The 21485-nt window shown below is 45.9% G+C and overlaps 1 long non-coding RNA gene across 1 annotated transcript; it reads right to left on the bottom strand.

The window, feature by feature from the left end:
* Window positions 1–6580: 6580 nt before the first annotated feature.
* LOC108514402 (uncharacterized) lies at window positions 6581–20925 on the bottom strand. The gene is made up of 2 exons (XR_001881215.1): window positions 20848–20925; window positions 6581–8257 (listed from the first exon to the last, which is right to left on the bottom strand). It is a non-coding gene; the product is annotated as an uncharacterized LOC108514402 (long non-coding RNA).
* Between the last annotated feature and the right edge of the window lie 560 nt (window positions 20926–21485).

Below are 21485 nucleotides of genomic sequence, written 5' to 3'. Positions count from 1 at the left end.
AAAAAAAAAAAAAAAGAAAGAAAAAAAGAAAAAAAAAAAAGAAAAAAGATCAAATGGTTTTATTACACCACAGATGGCCAACTGCTCTTGCACCATCTGGAAATGGTTATCTTTCCTGCATTGAATAGCTTTTGCTCCTTAAAAAATCAGTCAGGAATATCTTTGTTGGTCTATTTCTGGGTTCTCGATTCTGTTCCACTGATCTATGTGTCAGCCAACACCACACTGGGTTACCGTGGCTACAGAGTAACAACATCAGGTGCAGTTATTCCTCCCACTTTTTTTCTGTTTCAAAGTTATTTTAGCTATTCTAAGTCTTGTGCTTTCCCATAAACACTTTCTTTTTCTTCTTCTTCTTCTTTTTTTTTTTTTTTTTGAGACAGAGTCTTGCTCTGTTGCCAAGGTTGGAGAGCAGTGATGCAATTTCAGCTCATTGCAAACTCTGCCTCCTGAATTCAAGCAATTCTCCTGCCTCAGTCTCCTGAGTAGCTGGGATTACAGGCATGCGCTGCCACGCCCGGCTAATTTTTGCATTTTTAGTAGAGACGGGGTTTCACCATGTCAGCCAGGCTGGTCTGAAACTCCTGACCTCAGGTGATTCGTCCACCTCGGCCTCCCAAAGTGCTGGGATTACAGGTGTGAGCCACCGCGCCTGGCCTTTTTTTTTTTCCTGTTTTTTGAGAGGGAGTCTCACTCCTAACCAGGCTGCATGGCCCTGCACCAATGTGTTCATGTCATTTCACATACTTTTTTTCTTTAATTAGGGTTGAGTTTCCTATATAGGCCTTCTGAGCAGCCCGCGATCACACACTTAAATGAGCACCTATTAGCTACCAGGCATATTATGTTTTCTTTTATAAATAAAAGGCTCAAAGTACACACATGCATACACATACACATGATACCAAAAGGTATTTCAGTTTAAAAGCTACAGTAGAAGCTCCATAAGGATGGTGACTTTTCCCTGTTTAGGCAGCTTATTTAACAGGCATGGTGGCAGGCACCTGTAATTCCAGCTACTTGGGAGGCTGAGGCAGGAGAATCACTGGAAACTGGACGGCGGAGACTGCAGTGAGCTGAGATCGCCCTACTGCACTCCAGCCTGGGCAAAAGAGCAAAACTCCATCTAAAAAAGAAAAAAAGAGTGGTGGCTCAAGCCTGTAATCCCAGCACTTTGGGAGGCCGAGACGGGAGGATCACGAGGTCAGGAGATCGAGATCATCCTGGTTAACACGGTGAAACCCCGTCTCTACTAAAAAATACAAAAAAATTAGCCGGGCGAGGTGGCGGGAGCCTGTAGTCCCAGCTACTGGGGAGGCTGAGGCAGGAGAATGGCGTAAACCAGAGAGGCGGAGCTTGCGGTGAGCTGAGATCCGGGAACTGCACTCCAGCCCGGGTGACAGAGCGAGACTCCGTCTCAAAAAAAAACAAAACAACATATACTCTTCTGTGCTGTTTGGCTTCCCTCCACATTATGAACTTTAAAAATCTTGCAATAAAATAATAATCATGGCTGACACAGGCTGTAAGAAAGAAGGGGGATAACAATGATTATTCAGCAAGGTAGGAGGGGCTACAATGGCACACAGACTGGACATTTTGTACTGCATCGGATATGTCAATATTAATTGTCATCTCAGCAACAGATTTTTTCCTTGAGAGTTCTATTTCTCCTCAAATGGACTAATCTCACTAATCATTCAATTCCTCCTTCTGATATTACTCTTATTTCATTGATTCCAAGACAACAGATGGTAACATGTACATTTTCTGTGCCAATAAAAGGCTGCCTGAGGCATGGTGCCTCACACCTGTAATCCCAGCACTTTGGGAGACCGAGGTGGCCTGAGGTCAGGAGTTCAAGACCAGCCTGGCAAAACTCCGCCTCTACTAAAATACCTTAATTAGCTGGGTGTGGTGGCGTGCACCTCTAATCTCAGCTACTTCAGAGGCTGAGGCAGCAGAATCGCTTGAACCTGGCAGGTGGAGGCTACAGTGAGCCAAGATTGCACCACTGTACTCCAGCCTGGATGACACAGTGAGACTCTTAAAAAAAAAAAAAAAAAAAAAAAAGGCTGCCAATTAAACTACATCACTGATTAACATGATTTGATTTCAGATGTTAAAATATGGCAAGATACGTATCACAGAATAAAGGAAATACAGTAAGTCTTTAGGGTTCTGTGTCAGGACTAACTTGCAGGTATAGGCGTTACCTTGTTTTCTTGCACTTTGCTTAATTATCCTATGCAGATGCTGCATTTTTTACAAGTTGAAGGTTTGTGGCAATCTGTGTCAATTAAGTCTATTGTCATCATTTATCAAACAGCGTATGCTCTCTTTGTGTCTCTGTGTCACATTTTGGTAATTCTCAAAATACTTCAAACTATTGCATTATTATTATCTGTTATGATGATCTGTGGTAATTTTTGTTGTAACTATTGTAATTGTCCTGGAGTGAAAGGAACCACACGTATGTAAGACAATGAACTTAGCAGATAATTGTTGTGTGTCCTGAACCTCCCCCAACCTGCTATTGCTCACTCATACACACTCTTTGTCTCTCTCTCTTTCCTCAGGCCTCCCTAGTCCCTGAGACAAAACAATATTGAAATTAGGCCAGTTAATAACCCTACAATGGCCACTAAGTGTTCAAGTGAAAGGAAGAGCCAAACCTCTAACTTCAAATCAAAAGCTAGAAATAATTAAACTTAGTGAGGAAGGTGTGTCAAATGAAAGACAGGCCCAAATTTAGCCCTCTTGTGCCAAACAGCCAAATCGTGATGGCAAGAGAAAAACTTGAGAGAAATGAAAAGTGTGACTCCAGTGAATATATGAATGACAAGAAACTGAAACGGCTTTGTTGCCAATAGGGAGAAAGCTTTAATGGTCTGGATAGGAGATCAAACTACCCAAAGAGAGCTAACATTCTCTTAAGCCAAAGCCTAATCCAGAGCAAGGTCCTGACTCTCTTCATTTCTGTGAAGGCTGAGAGAGGCGAGGAAGATGCAGAAGAAAAGTCTGGGCCAGCCAGGCGCGGTGGCTCACACCTGTAATCCCAACACTTTGGGAGGCAGGCGGGTGGATCACCTGAGGTCAGGAGTTCGAGACCAGCTTAGCCAACATGGTGAAACCTCGCCTCTACTAAAAATACAAAAATTAGCTGGGCATGGTGGCGGGCGCCTGTAGTCCCAGCTACTCAGGAGACTGAGGCAGGAGAATTGCTTCAACCTGGGAGGTGAGACGAAGGATGCTGTGAGCTGAGATTGTGCCACTGCACTCCAGCCTGGGCAACAGAGCAAGACTCTTTCAAAAAAAAAAAAAAAAAAAATTCTGGGCCGCGTGTGGTGGCTCATGCCTGTAATACCAGCACTTTGGGAGACAGAGGTGGGTAGATCACTGAGGTCAGGAGTTTGAGAACAGCTTGGTCAACATGGCAAAACCCCATGTCTACTAAAAATACAAAAAAATTAGCCAGGCGTGGTGACGGGTGCCTGTAATCCCAGCTACTCAGGAGGCTGAGGCATGAAAATCGCTTGAACCCAGGTGGCAGAGGTTGGCAGTGAGCCGAGATCACGCCACTGCACTGTAGCCTAGGCAAAAGAGTGAGACTCTGTCTCAATAAAATAAAATAAGAAAAGTCTGAAGCTAGCAGAGGTTGGTTCATGAAGTTTAAGTCATCTCCATAACATAAAAGTGCAAGGTGAAGCAGCAAGTGCTAATGTAGAAACTGCAGCAAGTTCTCCAGATTTAGCTAGGATCATTGATGAAGGTGGCTACAGTAGACAACTGTTTAAATGTAGAGAAAACCGCCTTCTGTTGGAAGATGCCCGGCAGTGTTTTCACAGCTAGAAGGAAGTCAATGCCTGGCTTCAAAGCTTTAAAGAACAACAGGCCGACTCTTGTTAAGGGCTAATACAACTGGTGACTTTAAGTTGAAACCAAAGCTCATTTACCATTCTGAAAACCCTACGGCCTTAAGATTTATGTTAAATCTACTCTGAGCATTGTCTATAAATGTAAACACAGCCTGATGACAGCACGTGTTTACAATTTGGTGTACTGAATATTTTAAACCCACTGTTGAGACTTCTTCCTCAGAAAAAAAGATTCCTTTCAAATCATGGCTGCTCATTGACAAGAGCTCTGATGAAGATACACAAGGAAATTAATGTTGTTCTTGCACCTGCCAACACAACATGTATTCTGCAGCCCATGGATCACGGAGTAATAATTTTGCCTTTCCAGTCTTCTTATGTACAAATGCAGTTTGGACCAGGTGCAATGGCTCACACCTGAAATCCCAGCACTTTGGGAGGCTGAGGCGGGTGGATCACAAGGTCAGAAGATTGAGACCATCTTGGCTATGTAGTGAAACCCCATCTCTACTAAAAATACAAAAAATTCGCCGGACGTGGTAGCGGGCATCTGTAGTCCCAGCTACCTGGAGACTGAGGCAGGAGAATGGCGTGAACCCCGAAGGCGGAGTTGGCAGGGAACCCAGATCGCGCCACCGCACTTCGGCCTGGGTAACAGAGCGAGACTCTGTCTCAGAAAAAAAAAAGAATGTAGTTTGCAGCTAGGCGCAGTGGCTCACGCCTGTAATCCCAGCACTTCGGGAGGTTGAGGTGGGTAGATTACTTGAGCTTAGGAGTTTGAGACCAGGCTGGCCAACATGATGAATCCCTGTCTCTACTATAAATAAAAAATTAGCCGGCCACAGTGGAGCATGCCTGTAGTCCCAGCTACTCAAGAGGCTGAGGCATTAGGATCGCCTGAATCCAGGTGGCAGAGGTTGCAGTGAGCTGAGATCACACCACTGCACTCTAGCCAGGGCAAGAGAGTGAGACTCCTTATCAGAAAAAAAAAAAAAAAGTATGTATTTTGTAAGGCTATAGCTGCCACAGATAGTAGTGATTCCTTGGATGGATCCAGGGAAAGTAAATTAAAAACCTTCTGGAAATGATTCACTATGCTAGATGCCATTAAGAACATTCTAGGCCAGGCACAACGGCTCACACCTGTAATACCAGCACTTTGTGAGGATGAGGCAAGAGGATCACTTCAGCCCAGGAGTTCAAGACCAACTTGAGCAACATGGTGAGACGCTGTCTCTACAAAACATAAAAAAAATTAGCCAGGCAAGGTGGTACATGCTGGTAGTTCCAGCTAGGTAGGAGGTTGAGGTGAGAGGACAACTTGGGCCTAGAGGTCGAGGCTGCAGCAAGCCATGGTTGCAGCACTGCACTCCAGCCTGGGCGACAGAGGGAGACTCTGTCTCAAAAAAAAAAAAACCATCTTGGCTATGTAGTGAAACCCCATCTCTACTAAAAATACAAAAAATTCACTGGACGTGGTGGCGGGCATCTGTAGTCCCAGCTACCTGGAGACTGAGGCATGAGACATGGTCTCATTCTGTCGCCCAGGCTGGAGTGCAGTGGCTTAATCTCTGCTCACTGCAACCTCTGCCTCCCGGGTTCAGGCGATTCTCCTGCCTCAGCCTCCTGAGTAGCTGGAACTACAGGCATGCTCCACTGTGGCATGCTCCACACTGGGATCACAGGTGTGCGCCATCATGCCCAGCTGAGTTCTTTTGTATTTTTAGTAGAGACGGAGTTTCAGCATATTGGTCAGGCGGGTCTCGAACTCCTGACCTCGTGATCTGCCCACCTTGGCCTCCCAAGGTGCTGGGATTATAGTCGTGAGCCACCATGCCTGGCCAAGACATCTGTTCTTAAATAGTAAGACTGGAAAGTCAAAATTACTCCTGATCTATGATGGGCTGCAGAATACATGTTGTGTTAGCAGGCATGAGAACAACATTCATCTCCTTGTAAATCTTCATCACAGCTCTTGTCAATGAGCAGCCATATTTTGAAAGGTATCAGGCCGGGAGTGGCAGCTCATACCTGTAATCCCAGCACTTTGGGAGGCCGAGGCAGGTGGATTACGAGGTCAGGAGATCGCGACCATCCTGGCTAACACGGTGAAACCCCGTCTCTACTAAAAATACAAAAAAATTAGCCGGGCGTGGTGGCGGCGGGCACCTATAGTTGCAGCTACTCGGGAGGCTGAGGCAGAATGGCATGAACCTGGGAGGCGGAGCTTGCAGTGAGCCAAGATTGTGCCACTGGACTCCAGCTAGGGCAACAGAGTGAGACTCCGTCCCCCTACAAAAAAGGAAAGGAATCTTTATTCTGAGGAAGTCTCAACAGCAGGTTTAAAATATTCAGTACAGGCCGGGCACAGTGGCTCACACCTGTAATCCCATCACTTTCGGAGGTCAAGGTGGGCAGATCACTTCAGGTCAGGAGTTCAAGACCAGCCTGACCAACATGGTGAAACTCTGTCTCTACTTAAAAAAATACAAAAAAATTAGTGTGATGGTGGGTACCTGTAATCCCAGCTACTTGCTCAGGAGTCTGAGGCAGGAGAATCGCTTGAACCCAAGAGGCAGAGGCTGCAGGGAGCTGAGATCGCACCATTGCACTGCAGCCTGGGTGACAAGGGTGAAACTCCACCTCAAAAATAAATAAAACAAAACATTGAGTGCACCATGCTGTAAACACGTGCTGACACCCAGGCTTTGTTCTTCCATTTATACATGGAAAAACAGATTCGTTATTTTCAAACAACATAAACTCTTCAACATGAAGTCTTTGACAATGCATAAGTAAAGAGAATCAGATCAGTCACTGTCACACATGCTCACTGAATCCCCATAGGTGTCAGTCCAATGTGTCAACTCTGGTGTCCAGCAAGAGCACAGATACTTGGGAACTTTCCCACACTAGACACACTGGTACAAGGTTGCCTGAGCACGTGCCTTCCTGTACTTGGTCAGACAGAAGCTGTCCCTGAAGGCTTTGCCACACTGATTACACTTGTAGGGCTTCTCACCAGTATGAGTCCTCCGGTGCCAGATGAGGCCCACGATGTTCCTGAAAAGTTTGACACCGGTTACAGCCACAGACCGTCTCACCAGTATGAATCCTCTTGTGCCTTATGAGGTACATAATCCCGATGAAAGTTTTTTCACGTTGTTTAACTCACGAGATTTCTTTCCAGAATGATTTTTTTGATGCAAAAGAGGTGACTGTTGTGGTTGGAGAATTTTCCACACTCCATACACACAGATGGTTTCTTTCCAGTGTGAATTCTCCCATGTTTAATAAGCTATGTGTGATCAGTGAAGGCCTTTCTCCACCCAGTGCATACACAGGGATCTCCTCACGTGTGAATTCTCAGATGGACAATAAGGTGGGAGACATAAGAAAAGGATTTTTCACATTCATTATATTTGAATAGTTTTTCCCCAGTATGACTTCTGAGATGCAAAACCAGGGAAGAGTGGCAGCTGAAGGCCTTCCCACAGCTGGGATTCCTTTCACAGGGCTTCTCTCCTATGTGGGTCTTCTCATGCTTGGTAAAGGTGGACCAGCACTGAAGGCTTTCCCACTGATTGCATTTATGGGATTTCTCTCCTGTGTGGATTTTTTGATGTACAATCAAGCTGTAATTCTTAGAGAGGGATTTTCTGCAGTCATTACAGGTATAAGGGCTCTCTTCAGTATGAGTCCTCTGGTGACTGATGAAATGAGATTTCTAATGGATAGTCCACATTCACTGCAGTCACTGTATTCATTTTCAGAGATACTTCCACTGTGTTCATAAGGACATGTGTCCTTATCAAACACCACCTCATGTCCTCCTTTGTGTCGTTCCCTGGCAACTACATGTTGTTCACTAAGGTGTGCAGAAAGGCTGAAGGAGTTACCACTTTCGTTACATTTTGAAGGCTCATCTCCTTGTTAGATCTTCATCCAGGTGCCTAGGTTGTCCACCCTGGCTGATGGCTGCTCTACAGTCATCATTTTCCTCAAGAAGTTGACCTTTAGAGCCTTTCTGACAATTATGTATGTAACTAATATGTTTAACCTTTGAATCACGTTCACAGAAACCTGTTGTTTGAGGACCTCTCTGACATGCAGCTAGGACTGAGCAGACGACCACAATGCTCACGGTGACCACAGCCCCTCGCAGATGTTCTGGGCCCTTGTGTGTGGATGCCGTTTGCCTCAAATGCACCTCTGGATTTCTACGGAGCATTTCCACCTGGTCCTCACGTTCCCAGACTTCTCCTGATGCAGATAAACACAAATCATCCCCGAAGAACCTTTTCATGTTCACAAAATTGGACGGTTCTTTCCCAACAATATCCCGAGTTGATGCTTCCATTTGACTTTTGTTTCCCAGGCTGAAGAGGAAAAGGGGAAAATTTGTGAATCCTTAGAGAAGAAGCTGCTAGAGTTAGAATGGTAGTGTGTAAATATTAACATCAGCCAAGCCAGTATCTACTATATCTGATGTTGTGCCCATTCTGTGACACAGCAATTCCACTTGCAAGTGTACAACCAAGAGAAACGTGTATGTATGTTCATAGAAACTCTCTTCATAATAGCCTGAGACTAGACACTATCCAAATGTCACCAACTGGGGAATGGTAAAATACCACACATTTACAAAAGTGAATAAACTAAGAGTACACAAAAATATGGGTACATTTCTTAGGCATATGAAAGAGGAAGTATATTTACTGAAAGTGCACAGTATATTTACTTTCTGAAAACTTTTAGTTTTACGTTTATGTATTTTTTTTAGCATGTATATCGTATTTCCACAAAAAGCTTTTATAAAATCATATGTGCACACACACACATCCTACCAAAATAAATTAACCAGGTATATACAGATTTTCAGTTATACACTTGCATGGTAGGAAAAGAATATGAAGATGGATGAAGGATACCAAATAAATATCACTTTAGATATTATGATTTTTAAAAAGGGACAGGGTCTAGCTATGTTGCCCAGCCTGAACTCAATCTCCTAGGCTCCTCCCACCTCAGCCTCCTAAGTAACTGAGACCACAGGTGCATGTTAGCACTCCCAGCTAATTTTTTTTTTTTTTGAGACAGAGTCTCACTCTGTCACCCAGGCTGGAGTGCAGTGGCGCAGTCTCGGCTCACTGCAAGCTCCACCTCCTGGGTTCATGCCATTCTCCTGCCTCAGCCACCCGAGTAGCTGGGACTACAGGCACCTGCCACCAAGCCCGGCTAATTTTTTTGTATTTTTAGTAGAGACGGGGTTTCACCATGCTAGCCAGGATGGTCTCAATCTCCTGACCTCGTGATCCGCCCGCCTTGGCCTCTCAAAGTGCTGGGACTACAGGCAGGAGCCACCGCGCCCTGCCACTCCCAGCTAATTTTTTTAAAAATTATTTTTTGTAGAGATAGGTCTCACTATTTTGCCCAGGTTGGTCTCAAACTCCTGGTCTCAAGTGAACCTCTGGCTTCAGCCTTCCAGAGTTCTGCGAGTATAGGCGTGAGCCACCATGCCCATCCTCTAGCTGTATTTCTGAAGTCCCTTCACTGAAGAGAACTTGATCTCCAACTGTCCCCAAGATGTTTCTTCAGTGTCTCCTGATGCTTTGCTTTTCTGTCTATCCAAACACAAATCATCTTCCACTCTCCTCTCCACTCCCATTACCATTCTCACTTCACCTGTCCCATCTACTTGCCTCCTCTGAATCCAGATATGCATACTGGACTGTCTAGGCCTCCCAACCCTTAGAACTCTGCCCGTCATTACACCCTGAAGACACCAAAGGCTGTGGCATGGCCCAGGCTGCTTCTCCCTGAGTCTTCCCAATCCCAGTACACAGCCACCCCATTTTCTCAGTGGAAGGGACCAGAAACCTGCTCCACTGGGATGGACATCCTCCATTCTCCACTCTCCCTCTTCTCAAAAGTCACACCTATGCTGTCAGCTCTGACTTTCAAATACACCCAGTATCCTACCAATTTACACTTCCTCCACCACTGTGGTCCAAGCTGTAACCACCTTTTTATTACAAACTGAAGCATAATTTAAACAGAATAAATTCAAAGTGGACGACTCACTGAGTCTTTAGATGTATTTTCATGAGTTTTCATATGTGTACGCAGCTGGTCAACCAGGACAATCCATGACATAAAACATTCCCATTTTTAGGCCGGGCGCGGTGGCTCACACCTGCAATCCCAGCACTTTGGGACGCCAAGGCGGGTGGATCACGAGGTCAGGAGATTGAGACCATCCTGGCCAACACGGTGAAACCCTGTCTCTACTAAAAATACAAAATATTAGCCAGGCGTGGTGGCGGGCTACCACATGGTGGCACATACCTGTAGTCCCGGCTACTCGGGTGGCTGAGGCAGGAGAATGGGGTGAACCCGTAAGGTGGAGCTTGCGGTGAGCCAAGATCGCGCCAGTGCACTCCAGCCTGGGGGACAGAGCGAGACTCTGTCTCAAAAAAAAAAAAAAAAAAACCCATTTTCTGGAGGTAATCACTGCTCTAACCTCCATTACTACAGACTGCTTTGATTGGCCCTGAACTCCACGTGAGCAAGACTGCACCATCCACATGCTCTTGTCTTGGACTTGTGGCATTCAACAGTAGCTCTCAGGGTTGTTTGCATGGTTAAAACTGAACCCCCCGAAAAAAAAAATTTTTAAGACAGGGTCTCATTCTGCTACCCCAGCAGGGGTGCAGTGGTGTGATCACAGCTCACAATGGCCTCCAACTCCTGGGCTCAATCAATCCTCCTGCCTCAGTCTCCAGAGTAGCTGGGACTACAGGTATGTGCCACCATGTGCAGCTACTTATAAAGTTTTTTTTTTTTTTTTTTTTTTTGAGATGGAGTCTTGCTCTGCCGCCCAGGCTGGAGTGCAGTGGCCGGATGTCAGCTCACTGCAAGCTCCGCCTCCCGGGTTTACACCATTCTCCTGCCTCAGCCTCCCAAGTAGCTGGGACTACAGGCGCCCGCCACCTCGCCCGGCTAGTTTTTTGTATTTTTTTAGTAGAGACGGGGTTTTACCATGTTAGCCAGGATGGTCTCGATCTCCTGACCTCGTGATCCGCCCGCCTCAGCCTCCCAAAGTGCTGGGATTACAGGCTTGAGCCACCGTGCCAGGCCAAGTTTTTTTTTTTTTAAATAGAGACATGGTCTCACTATGTTGTCCAGGCTGGTCCTGAACTCCTGGCCTCAAGCAATCCTCCCACCTTGGCCTCCCGAAGTCCTGGGATTACTGGCATGAGCCACCATGACCAGCATGTACCAAACAATTAAAGAAGAATATCAATTCCTCTCAGACTCTTCCAAAACATGAGGAGGGAACACTTCCTAACTCATCCTATGAGGCTAGCATTACCTTGATACCAAAGCCAGGCAAGCACACTACAAGAAACCTAGAAACCATATCCCTTAAATGTTCATGGAAAATCTTCATCAAAATACTAGGAAACCGAATTCATCAGTGTATTACGAGGATTACACACCATGACCAAGTAGGACTTATTCATGGAATGCAAGGATATTTCAACATACGAAAATTAATTAATGTAATACATCACAGTAACAGGAGAAAGAAAACAACACAACCATCTCAAAGGATGCATTAAAAGCACTGGACAAAATTCAGCACCCGACCCCTGCCTTTCTTTACTTTTTATTTCATTTTTTTGAGACCAGTCTTACTCTGTGACCCAGGCTGGAGTGCAGTGGTGCAATCATGGCTCCCTGAAGCCTCGACTGCCCTGGGGTAAGGTGATCCTCCCACCTCAGTCTCCCCACAGCTGGGACTACATGCACAAGTCATGACTCCCGGTTAATTTTTTATTTTTTGCACAGATGGGGTTTTGCCACCTTGCTTAGTCTGGTCTCAAATTCCTGCGCTTAAGCGATATGCCCATCTCGGCCTCCCAAAATGCCCAGATTACAGGTGTGAGCCATTGCGCCCAGCCCCAACACCCTGGCATGATTTAAAAAAAACACTCAATAAACTAGGTGTGGAAGGAAACTACCTCAAAATAATAAAAGACACATATGAAAAATTCACATCTTACATCATGTTCAACGGTGAAAGACATTAATAAAATTTGGCTGGGTGCAGTGACTCATGCCTGTAACCCCAGTGCTTTGAGAGGCTGAGGTGAGAGGAATGCTTGAGCCCAGGAGTCTGAGACTAATGTGGGCAACAGAGTGAGACCCTGTCTCTACAAAAAGTAAAAAAATTAGCTGGACATGGTGGCATGCATCTGTAGTGGCAGCTGTTCAGGAGGCCAAGGTAGGAGGATCACTTGAGCCTGAGTTCGAGGCTATCGTGAGCCATGATGGCACCTGTGCACTCCAGTCTGGACACAGTGACACCCTGTCTAAAACACAAAATAAATAAAACTTTCTTCTAAGATCGGAAACAAGAGAATTATGGCCGCCTTCACCACTTCTATTCAACGTAATATTTATTGGAAGTTCTGGCCAGAACAATTAGGCAAGAAAAACAAATAAAAGACATCTACAAAAGGAACGGAGGAAGTAAAATTCTCTCAATTCACAGATAACGTGGTTTTACACAGGGAAACACTGATGATTACAACACGCAGAAACCTGTTGAAACTAACAAATTCAGCAATGTTGCAGAATAGAAAACCAACACAGAGGACAGGCGCGGTGGCTCAAGCCTGTAATCCCAGCACTTTGGGAGGCCGAGACGGGTGGATCACGAGGTCAGGAGATCGAGACCATCCTGGTTAACACGGTGAAACCCCGTCTCTACTAAAAAATACAAAAAACTAGCCTGGCGTGGTGGCGGGCGCCTGTAGTCCCAGCTACTCGGGAGGCTGAGGCAGGAGAATGGCGTGAACCCGGTAGGGGAGCTTGCAGTGAGCTGAGATCTGGCCACTGCACTCCAGCCTGGGCGACAGAGCAAGACTCTGTCTCAAAAAAAAAAAAAAAAAGAAAACCAACACAGAAAACTCTGTTGCATTTCTATATACTAACAATGAACAATCCAAAAAGAAAATTAAGAAAAAATTGCATTTAGAATAGTATCTTAACTAAAGAGACAAAAAACTGATACACTGGAAACTACAAAACACTGCTCAATGAAGTTAAAATGATACAAATAAATGAAAAGACATCACACGTTCATAGAAGACTTACAAAGGCTCATGCAAACACCTGTCCACTAAAGTTACAGTCACTTTATTCACAATGGCCAGTAACTAGAAACTATCCTGATGTCTTCCAATGAATGAATGGTTAAACAAACCTTGGTACACTCATACCATGTGCGATGATTTGAATGCATGCCCTCCAAAGTTGGGAAAAATATACACATATGTGTGTGTGTATGTATATATAAATATAGATAGATAGGTAGATGTTTTGTTGTTACTGTTAGAGACTGCGTCTCCCTATGTTGCCCAGTCTGGTTTCAACTCCTGCGCTCAAGTGATGTTCCTACCTCGACCTCCCAAAGTGCTGGGATTGTGGGCATGAGCCACCACACCTGGCTCCATGTGTTGGAAAATTAAATTCCCAATGCAACAGTGTTGGGAGGTGTGGCCTTCTGGGAAGTGTTTAGGTCATGAGGGGTCTCAGATGTCTGCTCTCATGAATGGATTAATGCAATTATAAAAAGGGCTTGCAGAAGGAGTTTGCTGTCTTTCTTCCTTCTGCCATGTGAGGACACAGCAAGCAGACCTTCACCAGACCAAATACCTATGCCTTGATCTTGCACTTTCAGCCTCCAGAACTACAAAAAACAAATTTCTGTTCTTTGTAAATTACTCAGTTTCAGGTATTGTTATAGCAGTAAAAAATAAACTAAGATACCATAGAATACTTGTCAGTAAAAAGGAACTACTGCTACAGTAACTTGGATGGACCTCAAGGAAATTCTACTGAGTAAAAAGAAGCCAATCTCAAAAATATATATACTTCATGATTCCACTTTCCTAACATTTACCAAATAACGTAATTACAGAGACGGAGCATAGACTAATAGTCGACAGGGCCAGGCGCTTATGCCTGTAATCCCAGCACTTTCAGAGGCCAAGGTGGGTAGATCATTTGAGGTTAGGAGTTCGAGACCAGCCTGGCCAACAGGGTGAAACCCCGTCTCTAGTAAAAATACAAAAAAATTAGCTGGGTGTGGCGGCAAATGCCTGTAATCCCAGCTATTCGGGAGGCTGAGGCAGGAGAATCGCTTGAGGCCAGGAAGTGGAGGTTGCAGTGAGCCAAGATCACACCACTGTACTCCAGCCTGGGCAACAGAGCAAGATTCTGTCACAAAACAAAACAAAACAAAAAAACAAAAACAAAAAAAAAGCAGCTGACAGAGGTTAGGGGTTGGGGATGGGAGTATGAGGATGGCTACCCAAGAGGAGCACAAGGGGGTGCTGCAGTGAGCTACTGTCAAGAATCTTGATCATGGTGGTTACACAAAGCTTCACAGCATAAAATTTCACACAATGACAACATACACAAATGAGTGCATATATAATTAGTGAAACCTGATAAGCTCTGTAGGTTGTTCCAATGTCAATTTCCTGGTTTTGATACAACAAATCACTGCATCCCATATGCAAAATGTTAACACTGGGAGAGGCTAGTTGAAAGGTGTACAGTACCTCTCTCTGTTTCTTTGTACCCTCCTGTGAATCCTAATTATTTCAAAATAAAAAGCAAAAAACCACAACAGTGCAAAAACTTTGTCAATAGAGGAAAATAATGAGACAAGTCTCAATCATCTCAGGAAATTTATTTGCTAAAGTTAAGGACCTGTCTACACGCCCAGTAGACAGGTCTATGGCTTTCTCCAAAAGTGATTTTCAGGGCTTCAAATTATTTAATTAATTCATCTATTTATTTTTTGACATGGAGTCTCACTCTGTTGCCAGGCTGGAGGGCAGTGGTGCAATCTCGGCTCACTGCAATCTTCGTCTCCCGGGTTCAAGCAATTCTCCTGCCTCAGCCTCCGGAGTAGCTGGGATTACAGGCACCCACCACCACGCCCGGTTAATTTTTGTATTTTTAGTAGACAGGGTTTCACCATGTTGACCAGGATGGTCTCGATCTCCTGACCTCGTGATCTGCCCGCCTTGGCCTCCTGAAGTGCTGGGGTTATAGGCATGAGGCACTGTGCCCGGCCAAGGGCTCCCAATTTAAAGGGGGCTGGGTTATCCAAGGCAGGTGGATAACTTGACGTCAGGAATTTGAGATCAGCCTGGCCAACATGGTGAAACTCCGTCTCCACTAAGAATACAAAAAAATTAGCCGGGCATGATGGCACACGCCTGTAATCCCAGTTACTGGGGAGGCTGAGGCAGAAAAGCTCGAAGTCAGGAGAGGGAGATTGCAGTGAGCAGAGACTGTGCCACTGCACTCCAGCCTAGGTGACAGAGTGAGACTCCTTCTCAAAAAAAAAAAAAAGTTTAGACCAGATGCGGTAGCTCACACCTGTAATCCCAGCACTTGAGGAGGCCGACAGGGGCAGATCACCTGAGGTCTGGAGTTTGAGACCAGCCTGGCCAACATGGTGAAATCCCATCTCTACTAAAACACAAAAATTAGCCAGACATGGTGGCGGGCACCTGTAATTCCAGCTACTTGGGAGGCTGAGGCAGGGGAATCACTTGAACCCAGGAGGCAGAGGTGTTGCAGTGGGCCAAGATCGTACCACTGCACTCCAGCCTGGGTGATGATGCGAGGCTCCATCTCAAAAAAAAAAAAAGAATTTAAAGGGGAGAGGACAGGATATTGAGAAACACAATTTTCACGTAAACAAAAGGGTCAGGGGCCGGGCACGGTGGCTCACACGTGTAATCCCAGCACTTTGGGAGGCCAAGGCAGGTGGATCACGAGTTCGGATCGAGACCACCCTTGCTAACATGGTGAAACCCCATCTCTACTAAAAACACAAAGAATTAGCCGGGCGTGGTGGCGGGTCCCAGCTATTCGGGAGGCTGAGGCAGGAGAATGGTGTAAACCCAGGAGGTGGAGCTTGCATGAGCGGAAATCATGCCACTGCACTCCAGCCTGGGTGACACTCTGCCTCAAAAAAAAAAAAAAGGGCAGAGGAAAAATGTGGGGAATGTGCATTACGGTAACATATAGACAAAATGGGGTAGGGGAACAATCAGATACGCATTTGTGTCTGGCAGGCCGGGGTGACTGCACTTGTAAAGATAAGCTATCAATGCGCATTACCATGGTTAAGTTTTAACAACAGCTCACCTGGAATTTCCTTGTGGGCAAAATATGGGGGAGGCGTGTAGCATTTCGTCTTGTAGCCATCTTACTTAGGAACAGGGGAGGCAGGTTTGTTTGACCCAGTTCCCAACTTGGCTTTTCTCTTTGGCTAAATGAGTTTGGAGTCCCAACATTTAATTTCTTTTCACAACCGTGGTAAGACTTGGCTCAAAAGTAATACCATAATGGCTGGGTGCAGTGGCTCATGACTATAATCCCAGGACTTTGGGAGACTGAGGTGGGTGGATCACTTGAGGTCACTTGAGGTCAGGAGTTCGAGACCAGCCTAGGGAACACGGTGAAACCCTGTCTCTACTAAAAATACAAAATTAGCCAGGCATGGTGGCATGCGCTTGTAATCCCAGCTACTCGGGAGGCTGAGGCAGGAGAATCACTTGAACCCAGGAGGCAGAGTTTGCAGTGAGCCAAGATCGTGCCATTGCACTCCAGCCTGGGCAACAGGCTGAGACTCTGTCTCAAAAAAAAGATGATAATAATAATGCCATAATATAATTAGGAATTGGGAAATTTTGAAAAGGATGGGTTATCACATGATAACAGGAAATTATTGCTCATTTTCTTAGGTGTGATATGGTAGTATGGTTATGCAAAACAGTGTCTTTATTATTAGAATATATGACCCAACATATTTATGAGTAAAGTGTCATACTTGTAATAAATATATATACATGTAGACATACACATACATAAACATGTGCACACAAAAATACATATATGCACAGATATAGATACAAATGTACATACTCATATACACACAATATACACATATATATGCATATAAAAATACATATATACACATATATGCCCCCACACAAATATATACATACACAAATATGTATACACATATGCACAAATACACATTAATACATAATATATAATTGTGTTATATATTACAGGCATGTAAAACAAATATGGCAAAATATTAATTGGTGAATCTTGGAGTGGGTGATAGGCATTCACGATACTCTTTTTTTTCAACTTTTCTGTTAGAATATTTTAGAAACTTGTCAAAACATAAAGTAGGCAAGGGAAATACAAATGTCTCCTGGAGAGATATTCCAGGATCATCATTCATTAACACCTTGGTGAGGTGAACTTGTAACAGGTTTCTCAAAAGGCATTCAAGAGATGGTTGTTAAGTGTTCAAGGGGGGAAAATATGATGCTAGCTAGAAGCTGTTAAAAAACAACTATGGAGTTACCACCTGGGAAAATGCTAGCTTGTAAGGCCCTTTCCAGTCAATAGGTTTTGTTGCAGGACAGTAAAGGAAGGCCAGAAGTGTCAGCCTCTAAGAACTGGAGTCAGGGCAAGCCAGAGCTGTCCAGAGCACTCACAGGTTCCTGTGGCAAACCCTGGAATCAACTGGCCCTCTAGCTGCTCCCAGTGGTTGGCAGCTGATACAAGTTCAATCCTGTTTAATCTCTTTGCGAGCTAAGTATGTTTCTGAGAAGACAAGTTAAGTGAAAATACGGCAAATATAATTCTATTCTGGATCCAGCAGGGAGCTTACTATTTAAATAAAACTTCAAATTCCATTTACATATTTTATATTAAAGATATCACTGCAAAATTAATGCATGTTCATTGCAGAAAATCTGGAAAACATAAATAAATAAGTGCAACGATAATAATCTATAATCTCACTGTTGAGCCTTGGGTGCATTTACTTCCTGTTTTCTTCCCAGAGAATCATTTTCAAACAGGTGGAGTCAACCTGTATATATAACTTGGGTCCTTTTTTGTTTTTCCTAGTTAACATTATATTATGGGTAGTTTCCACAACGTTAACATGTCTTTATTAGTATAAGACATACCACAGCCTCTATGAACAATTCAGAAGAACTAGGTTGAAATAAAAAATTCTAAATGCTAAGAGATGTGGTGGATCAACACTGGCATCCTTTTTACAATGACATAAATAAAAATTCAAAAGTAGTATCAGAGGATCTCACATTTAGTAAGCATGGTTTCATTAAACTTTTGTTCCAGTTAGATATGTATGCAAGTCATCATGTACATGTGTTTCTCTCAACACTTGTGTGAAAATTTTGAAAACCTCCAGGCTAGAGAAACCCGTACAAGGATACACATTCAACATGTCCCCTAAAGCACTGGTGGAAACGCTGAAAACCTGGAAATTTCCAAGATGTTCATCAACAGGAAAGGCAAAACAAAAAACACTGTGGCATTTTCACAAGGTAGGATACTATAGAGCAGTGAAAGCCGGTGTGCTGAAAGCTTCACCTAGTACAAGGTCGGGGAGAGAAGCAGGTTGCAGTTTCATAGCACATAAAGCATGCCAACTTCAAACACATGCACGCAAGCACAAACACCCCATACTCCATATTGCCTGAGGCACTGGTATTACAAAGGAAAATGCTCTAAAAAAACAAAAAAACGGCCTGTGCACACTAGATGGATGTGCAGTGGATGCATCACACACCCCCTCTGTGATCTTAAGTATGTGGGAAAAGGGCCAGCTTCCTGTAGTCACAGGGATGGCCCTTTTTGTTTCATTCTGCAAATATTTACTGAACACGTACTGTATGCCAGGCCCTGTTCTAGGCACCGATAATTCAGCAGTGGATCAGACAGATGAAGACCTCAACCTCACAGAGTAGGCATTCTCTAGTATGGGAATAGGCAAAGAACCGCAGAATCTTGTCACTATCAAATGCTCACTCTCTGCAAACTGGGGAAGCACACAGACTGGCAATCCAGTTTCTGAGTTACAGCTCCTTTCCCAGACCGTCCCAATCTCTATCCACTGCCACAACTCAAAAGCCAAGCAACCTCAGAGAAGGAACTGCCCAAGGAAGAAGCTAGGGCACGGAATTTCACTCTGATGCAAGCTCTATCATCACCTACAACCCAGCCGCAAACAGTCCTTAGCCCGGCAGCCCCAGTCCTAGGGCATGTGAGGATTCTACCTGTTACTGAGTAAGGAGAGTGTTTAGAGGACAGATATGACCTGACAGGCTTCCACTGAATAGTGAGGAGGCCAGAGGCACGGGAGCAAGGAGATACCTGTACCAGGGAGAAGAGGTGTGGTGATGTGGCTAAATTCTGGAATTATGTTTTTCATTTATTTATTTATCTTATTTATTTATTTATTTAGAGACAGAGTCTCGCTCTGTCAGTGCTGGAGTGCAATGGCACGATCTTGGCTCACTGCAACCTCCACCTCCCAGGTTCAAGCGATCCTCCTGCCTCAGCCTCCCGAGCAGCTGGGATTATAAGTGCGTGCTTTAGGAGACATGTTGAATGTGTCTTCTTGTACGGGTTTCTCCAGCCTGGAGGTTTTCAAAATTTTCACACAAGCGTTGAGAGAAACACATGTACATGATGACTTGCATACATATCTAACTGGAACAAAAGTTTGATGAAACCATGCTTACTAAATGTGAGATCCTCTGATACTACTTTTGAATTTTTATTTATGTCATTGTAAAACGCCCAGCTAACTGAATTCTGGAAATATCTTAAAGGTTAAGGCATGGGATTTTGGACAGAGACGATGTGGGGATTGGGGAAAAGAGAAACATCCAGGTAGACGAAGAGGACTGTGGGTGGAAGGAGTCACTCCTTACAGAGACTAGAAAGACTGAGTTTGAGGGAGAGCAGATGCCCAGCTGAGGATACTAAAGTCTGAGAGGCCTGTCCCTGGGGGTCAGCATTCGGGCATCAGAGGTTTGTGGAGACGGCAGCTCAGTATACAACCGCAGGGAAGCGAGGAAGGGCAAGTCAGTGGAGTCAGAACCCAGCAGGAATGGGAGGAAGCCTGGCACGGAACGTTCACAGTGGGTAGAAAGGGGCAGAGGAGGAAACCATCTCTTGGGGGAAGGAAAAGGAGGAAGAACAGGGTTGTCAGGGACAGTAGGATGAAAAATGGGGAAAGCGTCCTAGGGAGTAAGACACGGGAAGCAGAACAAGTTGTTCAAGTCCAAATCTTGTGAGGAGAGGAGAGGGAGAAGGGAGGGGCGTCCGCACCTGTGCAGGAAGAGAGGAGGGGTCCACACCCTGGGAAGGTTAGAAAAGGCCATCTGTGCCTTCCGGGGGGGGGGGAAGAATACTGGGGAGTCTGGGGTTAAGGGAAGGGAGAAAAAAAAAGGGATCCGCCCCAGTGGGAGGGGAGAGGAAGAGAAATGAGTCTCCGCCCCAAAGGGAGAGAATAGGCGGTCTGCGCCCACCAGGAGAGGGAATTAGAGGGTCCACGCTCCACGCGGAGAGGGGAGGAGATTCGGGGTTGGCATCCCACTGGGGAGAAGGGGATAGGGGGCCCACGCTCCATGAAGAGGAGGGAGTAGGGGTCCACGCCCCACCAGGAGAGGAGAGTAGGGGGCTCGCGCCCCGCGGGGAGAGGCGTTAAGGGGTTCGCGCCCGGCGAGGAGATGCGCGTAGAACGCCCGCGCCCCAAGGGGAGAAGACACGCGGGAGGGTCCGCGCCTGACGGAGACAGTTCCTCACGCCCGCCCCGCCCGGAACCACAAGCCAGCGCCCCTCACAAGTCCCTGCCCAGAGCAGGGCTGCCGCGTACCCTCCCAGACAGAAAGAGCAGCCACGCAGCCACCGCCCAGTCCCAGCCGCTCTGGAGTCATTGACGCCACCCTCACTAGGTCTCGGCTCCGCGACCGGTGGGCAGGAAGGGAGGAAACTGAGACCCGACACGCCGCGAGAGGACAGAACTCACGTCTCGCGGCTGCAGCGTCCACCTACGCGCGATCTCCGGCTCTGCGCATGGGCGCGCAGAGTTCCCGGATGCGATATTTCCGGCGACACCGGACTCTGGGGGCGAAGCCTAGTGTGTCGGGGGCAGGGCCGTGTCCGCAGCTTCCTGGCAGCCAGAACCTGGGAGCGCGCGCAGTGTTACCTTTCAGGTTCCTTTGCCCTTCGCCTCTGCTGGCAGGTGAGGTTTAACAGACGAAAAAACGCCGGGAGCGCACGTGGGCTGCCCTTCAGCCGCCGCGGACGAGCACCTTGTCTCTCAGATTGACCATCCCTGCATCCCCTTGCGAGCCTGCACCACCCTGGACGCGGGTGGTCGCGGCAGAATGTCGTTCACACGGGTCCCATTCGTAGGCTGCTGTGTCTCCTTCCTCTCACGGCGTAGGGGACTGGGGCCTGGAGTCACTTCTCTACTGGGGTGTGGAACGACCCAATGGACATTGACACCTTCATGCGGTCGTTTAACGCTCCGTGCACAATAACCATTTTACTCGGTTGTGTGATGCTGCATCGAAAATAACCCATTTACACGTTGTATAAGACTCCACGACACAATAGCCCCTCTACGCGGTTATGTAAGACTCCATGGCACAATAACCTCTT

The sequence above is a fragment of the Rhinopithecus bieti genome, unplaced genomic scaffold (assembly GCF_001698545.2).
Source record: "Rhinopithecus bieti isolate Rb0 unplaced genomic scaffold, ASM169854v2 scaffold_32008, whole genome shotgun sequence".
Classification (NCBI taxonomy): domain Eukaryota; kingdom Metazoa; phylum Chordata; class Mammalia; order Primates; family Cercopithecidae; genus Rhinopithecus; species Rhinopithecus bieti.
The sequence above is the reverse complement of the archived record's forward strand: the minus strand, read 5'-3'. Positions and strand labels throughout refer to the sequence as shown.